The 24,795-nt window shown below is 41.4% G+C and overlaps 1 protein-coding gene and 1 long non-coding RNA gene across 4 annotated transcripts in view; both read left to right on the top strand.

The window, feature by feature from the left end:
- Nucleotides 1–24,795, top strand: part of LOC144009223 (partitioning defective 3 homolog) — a 270,024-nt gene that overhangs the window by 219,729 nt on the left and 25,500 nt on the right. The window lies entirely within an intron of this gene.
- Nucleotides 475–1,865, top strand: LOC144009232 (uncharacterized). The gene is made up of 3 exons (XR_013280868.1): nucleotides 475–693; nucleotides 1,136–1,364; nucleotides 1,639–1,865. It is a non-coding gene; the product is annotated as an uncharacterized LOC144009232 (long non-coding RNA).

Below are 24,795 nucleotides of genomic sequence, written 5' to 3'. Positions count from 1 at the left end.
TCCCACTGGCTGCGTTTTCGCTAACAGCGTCTTGGGCTATATCTGTCTCTCTTTATTTGAATGAATGTGGATTGAGGAAGCAAAGGTGTTTGGTGTGCTTTGCGTGTGTGCACGGGCTCTTTGTTGTCACTAGAGACACACAGTAATGCGTGCGTACTGTAAATACAATGTGAATGTGGAGCCTGCAAAGCTGATTAAGTCAAACTTGTGATTTCCAATTTCAAACCAGTGACACAAATCCCACGCTTAATATTCACGCAGACGTGGTAGGGTTGTTGGGTTGATGATGGGAGCCGGTTAATCAGCTTAGTTAAGAGGATGAAGATGAAGAACGATGACTTGAGAATGTAAATGTTTCTTTATTTCGCACGTGCTTAACTCAATTGCTCCCAATAGGTCGCTTGCACATGTCGTCACTTCCGCCTCGGATTTCTCGTAGTCGCCATGCTGGGTGGCCTCCATTAACGAAGCGATTCGGTCTAACACGTATCTATCACGTTTGTTTTCTGCGTTTAAAATGGTACATTGTTGCTGTATCGTTGGCTGTTCGAACAAAGCCAAGGGGGAAAATGGTCGGTCTTTTTTCCGAATTCCGAAAATAATTAGGAACCAGGGCCTGGAGACAGAGGAGTGCGGACTCCGGAGGGAAGTCGTTACTTTGGGCTCGTGTGTGCAGCGATCACTTTGTGAGCGGTAAGCTTGTTTACCTTTATTTAATGCATGAGGATTAATAACGTTTCGACCGCCCATATATGGGCAAGTTGTTTATGTTTTGGATTCATGAGCATGCAAGTTCGGTAGTACAAGCTGGCTAGCGGACGTTAGCCGAAAGCTAACATCGAACATTTTCACCCAAGTAGTGCCAGTGCAAAGTGTTTACTGCTGAAATTGGATTGATTAGTCTTGGGCTTTTAATGCCGATAACATGTTTTTTGGTGGCAAAATGTAAACTTGGAAAAAAAAAAGAGACAGAAGGGGCTGATGCAAGAAAACAGACCCCCGGGGGTGATGCAAGAAAACAGACCCCCGGTAGCCTACACATCATGCTAAAGAACTTATTCACGGCCACCCTACTGCGGTAAAATAACCAGTCTTTCCATATTTTATTTGTTTATATATTTGTTTATTTTAACAGGTCGCCCTGCGCCCGTTTTTCTGTCCAATCATCCCGACTGGGCTCCAACATTAAAGTTGGGTCCCAAGTTACAACATCTATGTCTCAGCCCAGTCGGTGCCAAGATATGAACGTGCACAGGAGAGACAAGCAAAGAAAAGACGACTCGAAGTGGCAGATTGTTGCAGTTATGCAGCCAGATGGCTCCAGTAACCTGTACTCTCAAGTACTGCTGACATCATTGACTCTGGTATGCCACTCAGAATTCATTACATGATATATTGTATGCATGAGTGAATGTATGTGTTTGTTTGTGTGTGTGTACACGCACCTTATATTTTAGAGACATTTGGAAGTGTTTATAGAAATAAGTATTTGCCTGTAGCAATGTTCATACATTAAAAAATGCAACAAAATGTGTACATTTCTTTTACACTGACAAAAAAACTATACTACTTTACTATATTAAACCTATTACTGGTACCGTATTTTTTTGTGATTTTTTTCTTTATTTTTTTCTTTAGGGATCTCATGCCACACCGACTTGATTGCCAATGACATGATGGAAACGAAGGCGAGCATCAAAGCATTGGAGGAGGACAACATGCGACTGTTTGTTTGGCGCTAATAAAGGCAGCGATTATACAAATTCTATTGTTGGGTTTGTTTACAAAGCTATACATAATACAAATGACAGGATTTGACTCAATGTGCAATATGGTCCCTCTTAAAGTAATAACATAAATCTCTATTATTTCTAAAAGCACAAAAAATGAAGTGAATAATGATTAGATGTAGTAATTTCAGGGTTAAAAATTGAACTGTTAATTAATGTAGTTTATTTTAGCACAGGTGCCTACCATCCTGAGATGACGGTATGATGTAATGTTGATGGGGTACGCAATGACTTTCATTATACTATGTACAGAGGAAAAAGTTGCTCTCTTTTAAATTTGTTTAATGTAAGACAAGTACCAGTACTGTGTTACAGTTTTCCCAATAATCCTTGTTTCACACTTGTCACAAAACCACTGTCCTTTTGGCAGTCTAGATTGGCACACTTCAAGTGATATCATTTGATTTTACAATCTGCTGCAGCACAAAAAACTACTTTATTCCGCATCTTTGAAGTACATGAGCAAGTGGTAGGTGACAGCGGCTGAGCAGGAACACTGGAAGTCCACTGCTGATCTAGTAAATGCTCTCCCGAGCAGTTCAGGTAAGGAGAGGATTTTGGGAAAAAAAAACTCTGGCTTTTCCAACTGGCCAAAACGAGCGATCTGGGTGGACTCGCTCAATCACACTTTGTCCACACCACAAAGTCGCAGAAGTCCGTCCAGTTAAACTCATCTGTGCCTGAATCTGAAAATATTACAAACATTGTAATGAAAATATGAAACATAGAATTAAATAAGAAACTACAAAAAGTAAAGCCATACATACCTGGTAATAATATTGGTGTTGTCGTGACAAGTGATGGGAATTGTTGCCATCCGGCACCAGACAGAAATTGGGTGTTGTGACAGCCTCCTTAACCGTGAGATCATAAGAAAAGCTGTCAGTATGCTCAGTAGTTACCATGAACACGTTTTATTGTACTGGAGACTGAAACTAAAAATACGTCCTCTGAGAGTGGTTAACCTTAACCATTTAGAATAAGTTGATTAAGTAACATGTAACTAGTGAAAGGGTAGCATTAAATTTAATTAAGCCACGGGGAGGCTGTGCATAGTTACTTTTTATTCTTATACGCTCTGCCATATTTGCCTGTTATAAAATTGTTAGAAAAACCACATCAGGTAAAGCCAGCTGTGCATGTAAACACAATGATAACAGGAAGCCTGAGAACAAATCAACATTTTTGTGTGCAGAATTACCAACACCATGTGGTTTACTTACGTGCAACAGCAACCGTTTCTTCTGATGCGATGTTAAAGTTTACACTCTGTATCCACCCGCTTACAAAATAATTGTAAGCCTCCAGGGATTTGTTGGCGTGTTATGGAGCATGTTGTCAACACGAGGTAGGGAAAGATGTCCAGAGATGTCACATTTGGCCAGCAAGCTTTCTCCGTCAAAAAAAAAATCACCCTTGGTCAGGACGTAATTAGGATCAATCCCGCCACACAGAGACACCTTCTGCCTGTATCGTTGTTTTTGATCTTCCGGTAAATCGTGAAAATACTGCGAAAATTACATCAGGTTGATAAGCTCTACCGTGTAACTCGCGAGTGTACCTTGTGAACCGGCGGACACCCAATATGGCGCCCGAAGGAAAAACTCCCATGATGCATTACGATGTGCAAGCGACCTATAACGTATAAATACGTTTTTTTAAATGTTCCAAGTGTCCCAAAGACGTATTTATACGTTTTTTGTTGTTGTTTTTTTTTTATGCTAGAGCATACAGAAGGTTTTGATGCAGCCTCTCAACTGCAAAGAAATGGGAGTTATTACACAAACGGCCAGCAGGTGGCAGTAGAGCAAAGGAGATCAACCAGGGCCATCTAGAAAAAAAAGCTCAATTACTTACAATTTTTAATAGATTTGTGAAAATTGATGAAACTTAGCTCTCTCCTAATGCTAATTGCTGCAAAACGGAAACAGATAGAAAAATACTTTTTTTTTTTCCCTGATGAAAGAAGAGACTTTAATCTTTCTTTTGATAGGTTCCATGCTTTTATAGACATATAACACAATATTCTGTGGGCCTTGCAAAATCAGTCAAAATCCAGTAAAAACAGCCGGGAGCGAACGGGATTGCGAAATGTGAAAATGGCGGCGAGTGAATGAGTTAATGGATGCTCCATTAGTGAAAGTTGTCCGCACGCAACGGAACGTCACACATGGGGCGGAATGTCTGACGGCCCGCCAGGCCTTGAAGACACTTGGGGGAAACCCTGGTGTTGTTTAAACAGTGGTGTGCCATGCTTTTCCACTCGTGCCTCATCGCACACATTTTTATTTCAGAAAGCGAGAGCAAGGTGGAGTTCGCCGTTCATTTGACTGCACTGTCTGTGTCCTCTAACCTTGCATTCATGCCGGCATGTTGTGCAGAGAGAACAATTGGGGGTCAAGGAAAGATAGTGTTTGACACAAAAGATAAACAGGCAATAAAGTGTAGTCGCGGTAGAGGAAGAAATATAAGCTTAATGTCCACAATTTAACATCTGTGCAGTAGACGTTAACCACCTTTTCAGCTTAAACCCTCCGAAACCGAACGATGATCCATTTTCCTTTCTTCACAAGCTCATGACATTTTCTCAATGATCCTATGTTGTCTTTCCAGGGAACATTACGCAAATAAGACTGCTGGCGAGTGTCCTAATAATGTGGTGGTGAACCGGCCCAACCGTGTAGTTTTATGTGGTCACAACTGCTGTGCACTTTTGTTGTCTTTTACTTTTGAGTATGTACTTGTTATGTATTTATAATGTTACAAGGTTATTTTTAGAGTTAGGGTTACTTACTGGGGCATGGAGTTCAATTGGTGAAACTTTTTCACACATTGTCTTAAATGTTGGAATATCTGGACGGCCATTTTTTGTTTTGTGTAGACTTAAACCCTGCATGGGGCCTACCACGGTTAATCTGTAATCTGTGTAACCTGTGGCCATGGGCTGTCATCCCTTGCGGTGCGGATGAGTTCCTCTTGGGTACTTTTCCTCACATGGTTTCGCTGTGCCTCACCATTTTTATATATGAAGAGAACCATATGAATAAAGTGTGAGAATAGATTTTGTTTTATACAGACTTCTTTCACAGATATAGTTCACTTTCTCTACTCCGAAACACTTGAAGGGTTTATAAACTTGGTCCATTTCTCTCTTAGCTCAGATTGCCCACCCCTACGTTTTAAAGATGTAAACACAATAGGATTGATTAAAAGTAGTAAAAAGAGAGGAAATGTAGATTGAGAGAAAAAAAAACAACGGCATGGGTGGAGTAAAGCAAGCTGGGGTGATCATAAGGACAAATGGGATCCCAAAGGAAGAGCACGCAGCAAGTCAGTAAGACCTCCACCTCCCAGCGGCTGAAAGGGATTGCAATAAAAAAAATTAAAAAAAACACTTCACTCCTTTGCCTTCCTGTGTCGGCCACAGCTGTAGAACTCCCATCCCATCATTCATCCCTGCCTCCGCGGAGCCGCGTGAGGTGTTTCCAGCCTCCGCCAACGCTCCATAACTCAAGCCTTCCTCTCCAAAGAGACGCTCCTCGAACGCCACCTTTTTCCATCACCTCCCAAGCACTCTCATCACTCCCATCAGTCTGTCTTTAAGACAACCAGCGGAGACATAAGAATCAACAGCCTGCGACCATCAGCGTAACTCCACATTGCTGCTTGCCTCACCCCCACAGGGCCTGAGGGGGGAAATGTGGCAGACATGTGGCTGATCTTGCTCCTCGGGGAGACTTTAGGAAAAATTGCAGCAATAGAGTCTAGAGGGGCTATAATTCACCGGGCTGACTCCGTGATGCTGTGACATGGTTATTAGCCATATAAACTAGAGCTGTCACCGCGACATTATTGCTGACGTTCACGTGAGACCATCCTTTTATTTCGTCATTTTCGTCGGCGTCAACTGTTGATTTTTTTTTTCAGCTTTTTGTGCCATATGTGGACATAAAAAAAGGACATCACCTCTTACCTAGTAGAATCTACTATAAAAGCTCTTCTATCTCATAAAGTTGAATGCATCTCTATTCTGAACACAATATTGGGTACTATAGGGATGTTTGATCACACTATTTTTTTATTATTTTTTTTTACTCAACTCTTGAGCAGTCACCGATACCAAGTGCTGATACCACTTGTACTGTTGATTAGAGCTGTCAAAATTAATTGATATTATCGACAAGTAATCAATTATCAAATTAATTGACAGCTATTTTAACAATCAAGTAATCGTTTGGAGCCATTTTTAATTTAAAATTATCCAAATCCTGTGATTTCAGCATATCAACAGTAATTGTTTCACTGATTACTGTCCTGTTCATGAAAGAAGACTGATTATGTTCTGTGTTTAATCAAAATAAGACATTTGTAAACATTTGTTTTTAACTTCGGAAAACATTGACCGAACCAGTAACACAGTACAACATCAATACCCATTTTTTATTTTTTTTAATCACTATACAAATACAAAATACGAAATAAACACCAATCACTGGTTAATATATTTTGTAATACACTTTAACGCAAAATTAACATGAATCAGATTAGTCGATTAATCGATTGGATAATCAATATATTAAATTGATTCTAAAAATATTTAAGAGTGACAGCACTACATGAGCTACATAAAATCCCCCCCCCCCCCAAAAAAAAGATCATTTTAAAGAAATACCTATATATCTCGTCCATGTCTACTGCTTAATTAAAAAAATAAAATAAAAAAATAAATAAAAATAGGCTAATAGGCTACTTGTAAATTGTAAATTGAGTCAAACTCAATTTTGAATTATTGCATCAACGTTTGGACGCTTAGTTCTGAATCCTAACTCTTCTTCAACCCATGCTTGTAAATTTTTGAAAACTTCTTTTTTTTTTGACCCAGTGGATAAAGACTGGCTTGGATGAGGATTCTTTGAGAGAATGTGAGAGTCTCAACCCAATCAACATCTGTGAGATGTACAATAGTAAACTTATAATGCCAATCATATTCATTGATTTGCAAAAATTCCCTCAAAACACTGAAATGTGCAAGGAGGCGGACCAAATCCTGATACTTTTGTCTTTGATAGTAAACATCACAAGCTGAAATCCAGTTTATATGAAGAGTATACTCTCATGCATCAGTGCCCAGACCAATATCGAATTACACTATTTTGCTGTTTGAACCTTCGGTCCATCGCTTAATTCCCTTTCCCTGTGCCTCATCCTCCTCTTCATCTTCAGTGACCCAATATTTCACCACCTCCTCTCTGTCTCACGCCATCTCGCTTCCTCCCTCCTACTCTTTTTAGCACCCTCTTTGACATGCACGTACACACTCACATGTCGGCGCCCTGAGGAGCTGCTGTCAATCACCCGTCGGGCTCCCAGGTCAATTTGCCAGGCTGCCAAATGTGTTGTATCAGTGTCAAGAGCCCTCATTATAGGCCAAAGGCTAAACCAAGGAAGAGGATGAGTCTCTCCTCTTCATTATTTCCAGTCCCTCACGACCCCCGAACCTCTTTGTGCTTTCTCTGACTAAATATCGCCAACCCAACCCCCATACCTGCCCATCGCAACAGTACTTTTAACCAACCAAGCTGGCATAGCCTCTCTCTCCCTTCGGGCTCCGGGCAATTGCTCTGGTGTTGCATGTGGAGCCACTCGTGCTTCCCACTTTCTATTTCTCACATCTTTTTCCAATTTCTGGCGAGGTTTTCTGAGTTGTTGATGCTCCCTCATTCACAAGTCATGAAAAGCACTTCAGTGTTTTGCTTTACACTCTATGATGACCAATCCATCCCTTTTTTTTATGTCTACAATTTTGCACACTTCAGCATGTTGTGCGTCTTATCTTTGGCCAGCTACCCTGGCGGGAAAAATCACTTCACCACACATTACTAATGCACAAATTAATTTACCGGCGTGGCGGCATCTGCCTGATGAATCACTTGTGATTAGCCCGTAGGTGTAACTAAGGTGTCCTTGGTTATCTACCGTCTTGCCTGCTAGGATGCAAGCCAAACCGGCTGATGCAAGTTAGATTACTTTTCTGCACACTACACAATTAACTCATTCACTGCCAGCCATTTTCACATAAGCAGTCCCGTACGCTCCCGGCTGTTTTACTGGATTTTGACTGATTTTGCAAGGCCCACAGAATATTGTGTTCAATTGCTATAAAAGCATGGAACCTATCAAAAGAAAGATTAATGTCCCTTCTTTCATCAGGGAAAAAAAGTATGTTTCTATCTGTTTCCATTTTGCAGCAATTAGCATTAGAAGAGAGCCAAGTTTCATCAGTTTTCACAAATCTATTTAAAATTGTAAGTAATTGAGCTTTTTTTTCTACATGGCCCTGGTTGATCTCCTTTGCTCTGCTGCCTCCTGCTGACCGTTTGTGTAATAACTACCATTTCTGCAACCGTTCTTTGCAGTTGAGAGGCTGCATCAAAGCCTTCTGTATGCTCTATCATAAAAAACAAAACAAAAAAACGTATAAATATGTCTTTGGGACACTTAGAACATAAAAAAAAAAACGTATTTTCACGTTACTGGGAGTAAATGAGTTAAACACTCAGATAACAGGCCCACTACTCTCTTTTATGGTATAGCATATACTGATGAAAGAAGTTAACTTGTTTAACCAGAGACCTTGGCAGACTAAACAGTAGCGCATGCCCCTTGTGGAGACGACTCATTCGCCTCGACATGTGGTGCTTTCACCACTAAGGGAGAAGAACAAAACAGGAAGTGTGGTGGGAGAGACTCGAAGACAAAAGAGCATTCTCAAAGTGCTTAGGGGGGCATGCTAATCCTTCCTCCCCTACCAGGTGCTGAGCGAGGAGATAACCTGGTCGACAGTACCGACCGTCAGACCTTCCCCTGTAAATGTACTACAAGTGTGGCCAGGTTTAGTGCCTGGGAAGAGGGAGGGGAGAGGGGGTCCAGCAGTGAGAGGGATAACAAGAGCGAGTAAGAGGATGTGAGGGGACTTTGTCTTTGTTTTTGCAGAGGCTAAACAAGGATTAGTGGTTTGCTGACAAATTCTGTCATTTGCCACACTGTGAAGTCAGCTGAGAGGCCACAGACCAATGAAAGTGGCTCTAAGTGAGGAATGACCTTCCCCAGATTTAGTGGCCTCACACACTGATCCGGGCCTGAGAGTGACTGCGCTGATCCCCGCAGATCCAGAAGACATTGCAACTTAATGCGTGTTTGGGATTGGCTGACACAAAGCTTTGAAAGTTGACCGTTTGATTTGGTTTTCTACCCCGGGGCAATCATTGGAACATGCGGTCACTGGATATGGAGCGTGTGGTGAGCACGTTGTCTGTCGACAGCGTATGAGTCCTGTGATTGACTAGCATTCTGTCTACTGTATGTTGGCCCATCCATCAGCTTGCTTCTTACTCTGACCCAAAGTCAGCTGGAATAAGCTCCAAGTCACCAGACGGCTGCGGATGCCATCTCTTTTTTTTGATCAAGGCACGCTTTGTTTCGGAGTAAACCGAAGACCAATAAGTGCCAAGGACTGGAGTGTTGGTGTTATGAATGACTGCAAGCTTGACTTTTTTGCACATTACGGTAGATAACATCACAATGAGCACCATGTCCAGCCTCCGTGGGAAAAATGGGCTCAGACGTGTCGCGATTAAGCGCCTTGAGGTGTTCTCACAAACACGAGCCGCAAAAGGGTTGCAATGCATCACAGTCTGTAAAATGGCAACGCTTTGGAGAATTACTTTTTTTTTGTCTCTGTTTTACATCAGAGGAAAAAAAAACCCAGATAAACTGGAGTGTAGCTATAAACCCGTCTTGTGTGTGTGCTTCGTTGCACATCACACAGAGAAGCAGGCCACACACGAAGGCGTTTAAGAGAGATGTCAGTTTCTTGGGGCGTCAGTGCCTAATTTAGTTGGCGGGCGACTCGAACCGTGACCCTATTGTTCCAAACCGCAATCCCGTGCAGTGACCCTCCATAAAAAAAATCAGAACTGGAGTCAGATGCCCTTGGAGAAAAATGTTGAAACCATAACTAGGAACTTTGATTGGGCTCGATGTAGCGAGCCCTCGGCTAAGGAAACCTCAACAAAGTGACAAGAGTGCCAGTGAGTAACTCTCATGCTCAATTCTATATGACAGAATAAAGACCTATGTAACAAAATACAGGACCAAGCAACTACATAGCCTACAGTCGAAACTGACATCATCATCACAGAGGACAAATACAGCATTATAACACAATGACCCTATCACCTAATCCAAACCTCAGTCACATATGACCCCACCCAAAACACAGCCACATGAGAGCCTGTCCCAGTTTACTTCAGGGGAAATGACCAATCACAAGGCATATACAGACTAACAATAATTTACACTCAAATTCACACCTAGGCACACATTTCAGTCTTCTTTTAGCCGAAGAAGCTTGTTATGTTTGGATGTGGGAAGAACTCAGAGTACCTTCGAGAAAACCCACACAAGCGCAGCGAGAATATGCAGACACGGCACAACCTGGCGCTCTGAACTATGAGGCAGACATGCTAACCACTGCTGCATCGTCTTACCTTACCAAGGAAATAGCATCCATTAATATTTATTGACTTTGCTATACGCAAGGTGTTTGGGAATATCGTTACTCAAGGTGTTTGTGTAGCAGAAAGCAAGTTCTTAACTCCTCCCAACGCGTCTATATATGAAGAAAGACGCATCGAGTTCTGCTAGCCCAGCGCTCCGTCTGGTTCGGTTTGATCTCAAGTGACAAGTTGAGGGCTTTGCAGGCAGGAGAAGAATAGCAGCCGAGCGTACGAATAAGGTGGCTTTGATAGTTGAAATTAATGAGGCTGGATATGTTTGGCACCTCTCATTATGCCTACACATAGACCCCCCAAAACCCCCCAAAACCTCCACTCTGCTTTCTCCTCTTTGTGTCATGATCTCTCCACTCCTGATTTTGAGCCTCCTCGACACTTTTTCCTCCATCTTTTTTTTTTTTTTTTGCTACTTCTTCTGTCTCCAATCCTCTCTCTACCCCCCCCCCAACCTAAACACCCTTCCCGTCTTTCAAATGCTGCGTCTGCGATGTGCGAGAGCGAGATAATATAATCAGCCGTGCGTGGTGAGAACAATAAGTGTCATGTCGGGCTGACAAAAAAGCAGACGGCGCTTCAGAGACACCTTAACGTTCCACTTCTGCCCCAAACGCATGAGGCTCAAGGAAGGAGCAGGGGGTGGAGCTTCTAAAGTGTTTCCGTTCACTGTCAGGTAAAGCTACTGGAGCTGCAAGTTCTGACTGTTGAATGCTTCCGTTATGCATCCTCACTCTTAGACATTTGTGTCTAAAGATTTTTTCATGATAGGAAGCCTTCCTAAAAGTAAAAAAAAAGTAAGAGTAATCACTTTCAAAGTAGGTGCGGTATGTATGTTTGTATCTCTATGATTGTGTGTTAAGGGGTTTGATGGGTCTCGAGGTTGGCTCCCGAGATAAGGCGGACATCTGTTAGACTGTCTTTATCTCTGGCAGAGCTCCTGACCCACAGTAGTGGGAAGAAGCCCCATCTAATCAGAGCAGGCCCGGTCTTGTTAGGGGGGGCTTAGCATGACTGCCAGCTCTGGGAGCCTTCCACTACAATGCAAACAAATTTAGATTGTTTGGCCCATTTTTTTTGTGTGGTTAGCCTTTGTTACCTGTTATTTAATTCAATATATAGGCATAAACATGGAATATCTCCTTTCCTGGTAACACATAATAAATACAATTTCGCCGTAGATGTTCCCGATTCTCAAATTCCTCTGCTTCCGCCATTGTGGGAACGTGCATGACGATGTCAGTTTGCAGAAATAAAGTTACACTTAGGCTTGGAATGACGAGTTTGGCTAGGACGAGAAGGTTTTTTTTTTTTTTCCCGTAATCGTTAGTTATCTACTTAGCGTCTTACCCAAATTCCATCAGACTGTCTGTCAGTTCGTCACTGGCGGACAGCCGTTTTGCTACTAATTACTAAAAACTTCACGAAAAATGTACTAAGCACCGACGGAGGTCGGTTTTCTTCTGCCCGTATAATCACCACTAACCAGGTCAAGTACTGACAGACCTTTCAGTCTATGACTGATGGACGCCCGTTTCAACGGACTGATAGAATGCTCACCTCTGTCTTTTGGTCCTAAAATAGTGGTGATGCAGCAACGATGGAAGCGTGGTTAAAATAACACGATGGATTGACGATGACGGACTAGATTGGCGGACTAGCAAAATGTTGTAAATTGCCCACATCCGTCCTTACCGTCTCGGCCTCCAATCAACCTGCCTCTACCATTTTGTCCTAAGCACCTGTATAAGGCAGCCTTATCCCCGTTGCTGTTTACTACGTTTCCCAATCTATTTCTCCCAGCTCGGAGCGGCGCTGACCGTGTCAACTGCAGCCGACTTCCACGTCACACATAATACCCGTCGAGCCCCTTGACACAAATTGGCTGATATTGACTGCAAGGAGTCTCGCGGTGTATCAAGATTGATTTAGTTTTTCTTCCTTGTTTTTTCTATCAGACGTTTGTTTGGCTCAGGTTTTGCTGTATGTGGGAGTGTGCGGTGGGTTGTGCGTTTCAGGGTAACAAGCAGTGACACCAGCCTACAGTGCTGTATGAAAATGGTTCCTTGGAGGTTTAATGGATCTTGGTGGGCCTTGTCACTGTGTGTCTTAGTGCGTTTTTCCCTGTAGATCATGCAAGGGGACAGTGCGGAGGCTGCCTATGTTGAGGGGATATATGGATACAAAGGTCCATCTGGTCCTGCACTGCCTTCAATCTATGAAAGTGGTCTTCAATGGCTTGAAGCAATGGTGGCTACTTTGAAAAAGTAGATCTGCGCCAAAAATAATTCTACACGAGGAAGATTGAATTTAGAATTCCAAACTCGTTTCCTTTAAAGACTCCAAGAGAACAACCACACTAAATAAAACAGGACACTCAGCAGCCATTTTAATTGTTTTGTATTCCTCAACAGCCTTCACGCAGGCCTTCATTTTCATTTTAATGACTGTCTGAAAGAACATTAGCACCTGGAGATACCATCTTTGCCTTGCTTTGATTGTAAGTTAATGATTATTATTGTTCCTCTCATCTCTGTAATGAAAATGTTTTTTCAAGCGAAGCAGCTCTTGTTAAAGGGAGTTAATTCACATTTCTGGGGGGCTAATCAGGAATGAAATGTCATAAACCAGATCACTGCTAGACATAAACATAATCTTCTCAACTTAATTATGCCCGGACTATGACTTCTTTCGATTCATATTAAATCCTAGAAAGAGATGCTAACCAGATCAACCAGCAGAACGAATCCCACCTGCTGCACATCTTCTCCAGGCAAACCAACATATGGCTTTCCCAAATAGGGGCCGCCGAGTCATATTTCGTTCATTTCAAAAGTCAAAAGTCACACGCCAAAACCCCATTTAATGGCTTAATTAATGCAATTTTCCCCAAATCTTTTCCACGTCAATTCTCACAGAGGGAAACCTTTGACTGGTGTAAACACACAGCCCCAATCCTCTGACTGCCTTTGTTATGCTGAGACTCAACATGTGTCACTTTCACTGCTGTGCTGTTTCCACAACCTCTTTAGATAAATGCCGATTCAAAGGAGTGTGAGTGTCAGGAGAAATTATGGCATCACGTCCCCATTGGAGATAAGCCAGAAGTTGTCTCGTTTGGAAAACAAAACAAAACAAAAAAACAGACCCTACTGTGACTTAGGAAAGGGTAGCAGAGATCCAAAAACACAGGAGGATAAGTAATGTGCTAATGGAAAGTTATTTCAAGTACAGTATTTTCCGCACTATAAGGCGCAACTAAAAGTCTTCAATTTTTTCAAAAACTGACCATGTGCCTTATAATCCAGTGCGCCTTATATATGGATCAATATTGAGCCGCAACAGGTCGGTGACCCTGCACGATCGGTGACGCGCATGCGCAGAAGATCCCGCCATCTTGGATCGCTAGCTAATACTAATACTTTACCTGAGCGAAAATAATAAAACAGCTGTTTATTCATGTTGGGAGTGAATTGAGTTGTCAGAAAGCTGGTTTGTAATCTATTAATAAAGTTTGACTGACCTATCTGACTGTTTTGTTGACATTCACTTTAGCGCAGCACCATCTAATGGATGCATAACGTAACCCCAGCCTCGACTGTAGCGCCTTATATATGGAAAAAGTTTTAAAATATGTCATTCATTGAAGGTGCGCCTTATAGTGCGGAAAATACGGTAACTAGTATTTTTTTTTTCTTCTAGGTCACATAGGCCCGTAACAACACGGTGCAGAATGTAAGCAAGTGCACATAAACGTAAACATAAACGTAGTGTGGTAATTGCCAAATTCCAGCAAATCTTCCAATACCGCAAGATGTAAACGAGCATGGACGAGATAAGTTTAAGCGCCCACAATCTTCACCTCAGCTTCTGTTTCTTATTCTTCCCCCTACATTTGCAGTGAGCCAAGTTAAAGAGAGGCTGTTATAGCCACGGTTCAGATGTCCTATTGTGATCGTTTGATATACTGCCTCATGAAACGACAAGCAGTAACTATGGCCGTCTTTGCGATGTGTGTTACGACCGTAATAACGCTGTAGAAGTTATATGGAGTCACGCAGTTCACGGAACTCGCACATAATGGGGTAATCAATAGCTTTCACAGGTTTAATGATGAAAAAGTACATACAGTGGTTATTTTTGGCTGAGGCAAAAGCATTTGAACAAAACCTAAAGGTTATGACAAAACATTCCCACAGAGACCATAGCGCAGCATGGTTGCTTCAATGTACTTAAGTGCAAGCTGTTGCATTTACCTCCTCCATGACGTTTCTATGGGAACACTGTTCTTGTGGTTGGCACAAGGTATTTTTGTCCGCTGTGTGAAATGCTCTCAGCATATTGCGACATGTTTTGAGACTGGAAAAAAAAAAAAAAAAGAACATCATGTTCTAGGATTACAAGGATCTTGTGATTTTAGCTTCCGTTTTTGCATTTACAAGTGTGACAGAAAATGGCAAGCTGTGTTGTATTTAGAATGAATCAGTGTTATTTGTGGTGCAAATGCTTTATTTATCATGGTGAGTTTTGAGTTGAAAATGATAGCACATCTCATTTCATTGTACAGTTAAGCTCAAACTACCACTCCCTGCTCCAAATTTGAGTTTTAGGGATTTTTTTATATTCGGTAACTTGGGTGTCTGTAAATGATGCAAAAAAAGTGGCAAATGACATTGGGCTAGGACACTAGTTTGCTTGTTTTCTCTCTTTTTTTTTTTTTTAAGAGCTCAGAATTGTTCATTCGGTTGTCTTACCAATTCAACGTCTTATCATCATTGCCTTTTTTTTTTTTTTACGTGTATGTGTGCGTTTGTGTGCGTGCGTTTGTTTGCGTGGGTGTGTACGCGTGCGTGCAAATACGTATGCATTTATACTCATTAATACACCTAAAACCTCATAAAAATCCCATTACCCTTCACCTTAACCAGATACTTTCAGAGTCTCGCCAGAGCCGTGAGTTCAAACGGTCAGGAGACCAGAGAAAAGGTCAGAAAAGATAAAAAGAAAAGAAAGATAAATCAAAGTGAAATCCAGCACCGACCAAACACTTCCTGCCTTCCCCATGGTTACAAAATCAAAGTCTTAGGCCAACCCCAGAAGCCTCTAAATTCCAACAAATTAACGAGATCTTAAGAGACCAGAGGAAAAACTAAAGAGAGGAAGGAGGGAAGGATCGATGAGGCAGAGTGAGATCCATAGAAACCAGTACATCCAGTCCATCAAAGTCGAATCCAGCACCAACCAAACACCTCCTGCGTGGTTACAAAACCAGAGTCTTACGCCAACCCCAGAAACCTCAAACTTCCAATAAATTGAGGAGATCTCAAGTGACCAGAGGAAAAACTAAAGAGAGGAACGAGGGAAGGATAGGTAAAACAAAGCGAGATCCACAGACACCAGCACCCACTGATTCAACGCTAGTTTGCTTGTTTTCAATGCCTTGGACACTCAGGCCAAAAGACAAGCAGAGCTATCAATCCTGGTGGTATGTTGGCCCCGTTGGTTGAGGTTGGGAACGATGCTGGTCCGACCTGGAAGACGTGAAGGTCTGCTGGGAACGTCGAGCAGAGTGTTAGGAGTTTCAACCTCCATCTGCGGCAGAACTTCAACCGCGTCCCGGAGAAGGCAGGGGACATTGGGTCCGCGTGGGTCACGTTCCTTGCCTCCATTTTTGAGGCGGTCGCTAGGAGCTGCAGCCCAAAGGTGGTTGTGTGGTCAATAACTGTCATGGTGGCAAGCCCCGGACCTGTTGGTGAACACTGACTATAAGTTATGCTATCAAGCTGAAGAAGGAGCCTTATCGGGACTTTATGGCCACTGCATCAAAAACTTGGGTGTGAAAGGAATTCATTGAGACTACAGAGAACACGTTAAATATGGATTCAAGGAAAATCTGTTCCACCATCCTGCATCTTAGGAGGGGGAAGCATGCTGACCTTGACTTGATGAGTTGTGAGGAGAACCTTAGCAATTCCATTGACACCCCGATCTGTGGACTCGGAGGTGCACGATCTCTGGGGTTGAAGTTGGCATGGTGGTTCAAAAGCTCCTTGGTGGCAGCATCTTGGGGATGGGTGGTGTGGGTGTTTGGGACAGTCCCTCTGGATTGGTGGACCAGGGTAGTTTCCCCCCCTTTTTAAGGGGACTAAGGTGTTAGTTCAGACTGCAGAAGGATTCCATTCCTCAGTCCCCTGGAAATGATCTTATCAGAAACAAGGGTCCGTTAGGAAGGCAAATGACATTCAGGAGCAGTTTGTTTGTTTGTTTGTTTTTGCTGTGGAACAATAGTTTTGGAGTTCACCCAGCTAGTCTACACGTGCTTTATAGATTTGAGGAAGACATTCAATCAGTACTGTGTAGGGTGTTTTGTGCCTGTATGCCCCAATGCCAGAGTTTGTTCTGCATTGAAGTCAATAAAACAGATTAATTTCCAGTGACCGTTCAAGTCTCCTATGACTGCCCTTTGCTGCACATTCTGTTCAGAACCTTTTTTGGGCTGAAGTTCTAGGTATTTCTAAGGTGTTTCAGGGTTCTAATTTGGTGGCCTCTGCATGTTGCAGATAACGTGATTCTGGTTGCTTCATCAAGCTGCAATCTTCAACTCTGGCTGCAGAACTTTACAGTGACGTGTGAAGCGGTTGGGATGAGAATCAGAACCTCAAAATCTGAGGTCACGGTCCTCAGTTGTTAAAGGCTAAAGTGTCCTGCCTGGGTCGGGGATGAGATCCTACCCCAAGACATTCTAATTATTTGTCTATGCTCTTACTGCTAGTTGTTTGACATTGATACCGCAAGACACAGCAGCAGAGCATTTATTTTCTGGCTGTAAACATTCATTTTGCCCCTCGGTACTGGAGAATGTAGCACACACACAGTTTATTACAGACAATAAAGTGAGATAAGATTTATTATGACAACTGTCATGAATTTCAAAAAGGCATTTTGAGAATCAACTCAACAAAAAACTGTACTGACACTGTATATTTTAGCAATGCAAATGTGCTTCAGTGGGCTGAACAATTTCCACTTGTTCACACAAGTATAATGCGCCATGACATCAGAGTTCTGCATCGCTGTTATTTAACTCATTTACTCCCAATAACGTATAAATGTTTTTTTTAATGTTCTAAGTGTCCCAAAGACGTATTTATACGTTTATTTTTTTGTTTTGTTTTTATGCTAGAGCATACAGAAGGCTTTGATGCAGCCTCTCAACCGCAAAGAACGGTTGCAGAAATGGTAGTTATTACACAAACGGCCAGCAGGTGGCAGCAGAGCAAAGGAGATCAACCAGGGCCATGTCGAAAAAAAAGCTCAATTACTTACAATTTTAAATAGATTTGTGAAAACTGATGAAACTTAGCTCTCTTCTAATGCTAATTGCTGCAAAACGGAAACAGATAGAAACATACTTTTTTTTCCTGATGAAAGAAGAGACTTTAATCTTTCTTTTGATATGTTCCATGCTTTTATAGCAATAGAACACAATATTCGGTGGGCCTTGCAAAATCAGTCAAAATCCAGTAAAACGGCCGGTAGTGAACGGGATTGCTTCTGTGAAAATGGCTGAGAGTGAATGAGTTAATGGTCATTTTGTTGTCAGCTATAGCATCTTCCCCTTGTTCCCCGTTACCCAGTGGTAGCGCTTTAGGCTCCACAAAACCAAGGATAAGCTTTGGATTGTTGCTACAATTTGAGCTATCAAATCATAATGGGAGGATGAGATTGCTTTTCTTTCTTCCGTTGGTATATGTGTGTAGGTGACACACGGTGGGTAGCTAAGCTGGTTTATATTACTTGGGCCTGCAGGCTTGGATTTATCTGTTTAGAGATCCCCTTTTATACATCTTTTTTCTCCTTACTGTGGAAAATTCACTTTTCTTGTGTGTGTTTTTTTTCTCACCATAATGCTTCTTGTGTATCAAAATGTAGCTGGAAGCTTTTTGGTGGTTGCTTGAATAGCATTGACATTTTTTTTTTTTTTTTTTTTTTTGCTATGAATGCGAGTCAGCTCAGGAATGAGCTCTGTTTTGTTTATTTTACACCTTTAAGGTAGTCAGTATTTACATGAAAGACATGAGACATTCCAGAAAGGAATATATTAGTCCTGCTGTGGTAGCAAAAGAGTAGTGAGGTCAATTAATATATTTTTTTATTTAGCTCCGTCAAGGTTGTTCTGAGCAAAACGGGTTTCTCTTCTTCTTGTTGCTAATGATCATCTTTGACAGAAAAATGGCCACCATGCTTTTTACCACGTTCTGCCTACATTGATCCCCCCCCCCCTCACTGTAATGGATGGCGTTGGCCCTCCCTCTCCGCTGTTATTACAAATAATTGCCAATCAATATGCACTTAAGGCCCTGCATCAGAATAATATTTTAACACATAATTTATTTTCATCGAGCAGTCCGTCCCTTTTACAGGAGTCAGCGGTGGCCACAACGCTTGCCATCCTAGTCGATCAATTGATGCAATAGGATAAATATTCTCGATTGTAATGTTGTGTTTACGCACTGGAAAAAAATAAAGTTCTAATTATAAGAAGAAACATGTCATTTTTAAAGTCCGAAATTTTGATACTATGAAACCCCAAAGCCTCAAGCATTTTGTGATCATTACTTTGATGAAAATTTTGATCAACTTCCCATTTATCCCCCCCCCAAAAAAAAATCCTTTTGATTTTCAATAATGTCCACAGCTGCTGTAGTAGCTGAGGTCAAAGGTTAAATCAGTACATGTTCCTTGTCACCTCTCAACCCGGTCCGATGTCAAACCAAGATCACTTATGGATTTGAAAGGATATCCGATCCAAGATGCCCAAGGCGACGTGGGTCAAAGGTCATGCATGTGCATGTGTTTTGCCAGCACTATTTGTCAGTGGCAATTTTCATCAATTCGAGATGGTTTCACACATTGTTTGCAAAAAAGTTGAACTCACCAATGGGGTGCATTACAAAAGTAACACTTTTTTTTTTTTTCCTCCCATTGGCCCATAAAATTTGGACTCTTTACTTTGTGGATACAGATCGGATAGCAGTATTATTATTTTTTTAAACACAAATAAGAGCATATTTGTGTTTCTACGTGTTTACATGGCCTTTCAAAACCCAAATGTTGCCATTATTCAGGTTTTCAAAGGGTTATTCCCTGCATGTAAATGTAACCAGTTATTCCTGGACATTCGCTATACATGGTCAAACTCGGGTCCCATCCCCAGCCATATTTTCCAAAGCAAAGGTCAGCATTCCTCTGTAATCTCCCCGGTTGATGTTATTCCATCTTTAGTTGGAAACAATGCGCACATACTGCACAGTACGTGTGCACCAAGGGAGAGGATGCTGAAGGAACAGACAGACGGGGAAGCCCAACTGTATCCTTGCTACGAGCGAGAGGACATGAGAAGCTACAAGACCTTTGAGAGCGTTTAGCATTTATGTTCATGTCATCCCTTCATTAACTACTGTATATAGACAAAAGTAGTGGAAAATTTCTTCCCCTTTCGCAACTAAAACAGCAACTACTTGTATTCTGGGAAGACTTTGTGCAATATTTTGGAGTGTCTGTGGGAATTTATCCTGCAGAATATTTGTGAAGTCTGTGCTTGCATATGTCTCAGTTCGAGTTTATCTCAAAGGTTTTCACAAAATGGCCGTATTGGAATTGTTTAAGATCTGCATTAAGATTTATGGGGAAATACCTGTGTTGTATGATTGATTTATCGAAGTCATTCCATTGCGTTTCGGTTCATATTGTAGATAAAATCAAAATGTGTTTTGGCTGAGTGAAAAAATCATGAGCTGTAACAGATTTACGTCAATGTTTGTGTCCCACCAATGTTTTATGGCTCACGCTGGAAGCTGGTTCATGTTTCCCACTTTCAAATCTGAACAATAACAGTGGAGTTTTTACTTTTAGTTGGCTGTAAATCTTCTGGAGGAAGCCCGTCGACACCAGAAAATCCATTTGCCCCCCTTGTCCTCGTGCTATTACCTGAACAACGCTGAGCTAATGAACTGCAGAGTGGCGGGGTGGCACTTCCCTTATCTGTCTCTTTTTATTTCTGCCTTTTTATTCACACCATTTGCATGATGCACCTTCCAGCCGCGGCTTTGTTCCTTGACGAAAGGGGGGCCAGATTGCTCGGACCTAATCCTCAACCCCACTCGAATCAAACCTGCCGCTCCCTTCTTTGCATTTGAGCGTAGACGATGTGATGGAGGGAAGCAAGGCCAGATCGAGGCATTTAAATATAAGTGCCGGCAGGCTAATCTCTTCAAATCCAACCTGCAATGTTCAGTGGCTTTGCTTAGTGGCTTGTTGTTTTCGTAAAGTCATTCTCTTCCATACTGCTATGACTTAAATGGATTTTTTAAAAATATGACAGTTTACTCCAACCTCAGCACCGGAATTGCTTCTTTGAAACACCTCCGGCTGTAAATTATAGTCTGCGGATATGTTTTGTTACAGAGGAGAGAACAAGAACTGACAGGATAAAGTTGGAGTTGGAATTGTATTTTTATATTTCGACACATCAGTGATAAACCTCCATGACTTTTTTTTTTTTTTTTTCCCCAATCATGACTTTTAGCTCATTATATTTATCTCACTGTTACCGTGACAAGATTCCAAGAAGATAAGTGAGATCATCATCTGGGCATGGATATGATACAACTCCCCCTTTCCTTCCCATTCTATGCTGCTGGAGCCCTGAAGCAAAACGACACAATAAAATACAGTTTTCGAAAGTGATCTGAGCACCCCAAAGCTCCTGTGACATTCAGTCGGGATAAAAATCTTTGGGGCGGAATCAGCAACATCCCCAGCAGTCTCAGCTTTTCACCACCGGGAGGAAAAAGCAATAAAAGTAGAGCGATAAGATGAGCTGATGAGGGAGACATTTTTGCCACAAATGATGCCGCCAGTGTTTTTTTTGTTAACGCTCGTGCCAATCTTTTTCGTATCGCTTTTATTGTATGACTGCTTTGTTACCAAGCTGATTTACACTCTTGCACAAAACGTACACTGTTAAACACAATGTGCCAATATATTTTGTGATTATATTGCAGCATCCTTTTTTTCCTTTTTTCTTTTTTAAGGCAAATTTTGCTTAAAAATCCGTCAATTTTGGTTACATCTCATCTTAACTCATTGACTGCCATTGACGGAAAAAGACGTCAAATAAGGCATTTTTGCTGGGCTGGCAGTGAATGTGTTAAAGGTTGATTTTTTTTTTACAGCATATTTATGTGCATCTTATTTACTGGTCTCAGTTCAAAACTTGTTTTGTTGTTGTTTGTTTGTTTTCCAGGCTCATACTGTGCTCCCCTTTGGGAGCATGGGTTGAGCCTTCATTCATTAATTGGCATTCACACCTTTGTTTATCCAATCTCTTCTGCCCAAGTCATAATGGTGCAAGAAATGTATAGACCAGGGGTGTCCAAACTACAGCCCGGGGGCCATTTGGGGCCTGCCGTCCATTTTTTTTAGTGGCCCGCGACATATGCTAAAAATGGCATTTGACTCGGTTCAAATAAAATAAAAACCAAAATGTTTGGAGATGGTCAAAGTAAGAAGGGAGGGTGTCGAAAAACACAGGTGCTATTAAAAGGTTATTTTAGTTAACTAAAACTAACGAAAAAACTAAAATTCAAAAAACAATTTTGTTAACGAAATAAAATAAAAACGAAGATGCTTTTTAAAAAAAAATAAAACTAACTGAAACTACATTTTTTGTTTACAAAACTAACTAATATAAAACTAACTATAATTATAGCAAAAATGTCCTTCGTTTTTTGTCATTCATTTAATGCATGAGCCTTTGGGGATTATTTTAAATGTGATTTATAGTAGATTTATTTTGATATAAACCGGAATAATGTCGTCACGCCCATGGTGTTTTTTAAATATTGCACACAAGTAATACACATAAAAAAAACATAAAACTAATACTGAAACTAACTAAACTAAAACTAAGCATTTATTAAAGAACTAAAACTAATACAAAAACTAACAGAACCACCCTGAAAACTGATTAAAACTAACTAAATAAAAAAAAAAACTCAAATCAAAATAAAAACTAAAATGAAAAATTCCAAAACTATAATAACCCGACTGCCAGAATTAAAAAATAAATTGGTTTATATGCTGTAGCATTTTTCTAAATATGCAAACAAACAAATAAATTAGTTGTACAATTTTTAGGACTAAACACAATTTCTCTTCATAACATTATGTGGCCCTTGCGTCCTTCTGATTTTCTGTATGTGGCCCTCAAATGAAAAAGTTTGGACACCCCTGGTATAGACCCTCTATTAGACTAATATAGCATAAGAGGCAGCATGAGACTAACTGCTTAGTGGTCTCCTTTTGTGTTGGACCTCCCTTCACAGTATACGCCCCGAGTAATTCCGTGGACCCCCCCACCCCACCCCACCCTGAGCACACAAAGAGGAGACAGAGTTGGCCGGGGTAATTGGGATAATAATTATTGCTGCATTTACTGCCAGCTGGGTGCCTGAGAAGGTCAGGGAACAGCGTGAGGACGGCCTTATCTCCGTGTTCTTGCTGGCGACCATATGACAGCAGACAATAGGAGCAAGCTTTGGCCCCGCACAGAGCAGCGTGGCACAGGCCCACCTTCCGCAGACGAAACACAACAACCACACAGCGAGCATCACGAGCGCCACATTGGCTTACCGGCAGAATGAATGGCTGCACTGTCGCTAGTCATAGTGTGGTCTGGCAATGAAAGCCAAAGTGGAGATGGAAGGGGGAGCGAAACAAAAGCAGTCGAGTAAATGGAAAACAGCTACAGCCAGAAATAAAAGGAAGAGAAAAAAAAATAAAGACCCCTTTCCACACTTGTACGTTAAAATCATGAACTTGTGCCATTCGTGACATCAATGTCTTTAGTCTGAATGACACCAATGACAAAGATATTCTTAATTTATGAAGAGGACTTTGACCTCCCTATTCAAACTCTACCTTCATGTGCCAGCCTAGTAAAGGCTCAATGAAAAATCGCAGTGAGAGGTTGAAAGTCAACTTTCTTTTCAAGCCATTCGGTTGATCTCATTCAACCGGCCCTCCGACCTTACCTCTCTCCGAGTTACCATGGCACTGAAACCTCCTGGAGCAAAGCTCTTCATAAATCACAATTTTATTCTATTAAGTTGGAGCGCGTTCAGTGGCCCGTGTTTCAGGAAAAGAATGCAACAGTTTCCGGATGCGTCTTGTGATGCACAGGCGTGGGAACAAGCCTCTTGGGGGGGGGGGGGGCGGTAGAGCTGAGAACTCTACACATGAATCTTTTTTTATGACAACTCGTTAGCAAAACTCCAAATGAGGATCAGCTATTTTGCCCCTCTCATTGCACTTTTTGCATGTAAGTCTAGCTTAATTAGATTAAAAGGGAACTTGGCAACATCCATACTAATGTTTCTTACTTAATGTCACTGTCTCCATGCAGCCTGATAGTCAGAGCAGGACCACCAAGACGATGACGTGGGTGACAGGCTTTGCTATAAAAGTGTCATCTTGACTTGCATACTGTATAACACGTCCACCACTATTGTCATATTTCATATTTCTTGTTATTTCCACAAATCCCGCCCCGGCGTCTTTTTTTATTTATTTATTTATTTATTTTTTATTAATTTTTATTTTTTTCAATTATCTCAGTCAACAAGCCAATTGTTTGGGCCACCACACAGTTGTCATATCGATTCATATTATAATCCAATAACCGGTAAAATGGAATTTAATTGTTAAATTCTTACTTATTCACTTTCACATTTACGTTTGCATCATACCGGAACTAGAACTAATTTTGTGTCTAAGAATCACGGGAAATTTAGTCCTACTAGTGTAATGCTGCTATTGCCAGTCAGAGCCAATGCAAGCTGAGCTTTTCTGCCGGCATATTTCCAATGGCGAGTACATTTTCATAATTACAGCTGTTGAAATTCCAATCAAGATCGATTTGGCATTGGCTAAAGTAATAACTAGTGTTGTTCCGATACTGTTTTTTGGCCCCCGATACCGATTCCGATACCCAGCTTTGCAGTATCGGCCGATACCGATACTATACCGATGCCTAAGGTTTTTTTTCCTCAACATGAAAAAGCTGTCCTGCCATTGATTCAGAACATTCTTAGATCGGCATGCAGTGAACATGTCACATATCAGTGAATGTCATGCACGAGCAAGACACAAGATGCTGCATCCAAAATCCTATATTAGCTTTGGAATTAATGGTATCGGCATGTTACTTGTGAGTAGTCACCAATACCGATACCACTGTTTTAATGCAGTATCGGCACCTCTGCCGATACCAATATCGGTATCGGAACAACACTAGTAATAACACAGCCACCAAACTGACTATCATTTGATTTTGTTATCAATAGTTCCTAGGGAGAAAGCATTGCATATTT

This window comes from Festucalex cinctus, chromosome 20, assembly GCF_051991245.1.
Source record: "Festucalex cinctus isolate MCC-2025b chromosome 20, RoL_Fcin_1.0, whole genome shotgun sequence".
In the NCBI taxonomy this organism is placed as follows: domain Eukaryota; kingdom Metazoa; phylum Chordata; class Actinopteri; order Syngnathiformes; family Syngnathidae; genus Festucalex; species Festucalex cinctus.
Note: the sequence above shows the minus strand (reverse complement) of the source record. Positions and strands in the feature narration are given on the sequence as shown.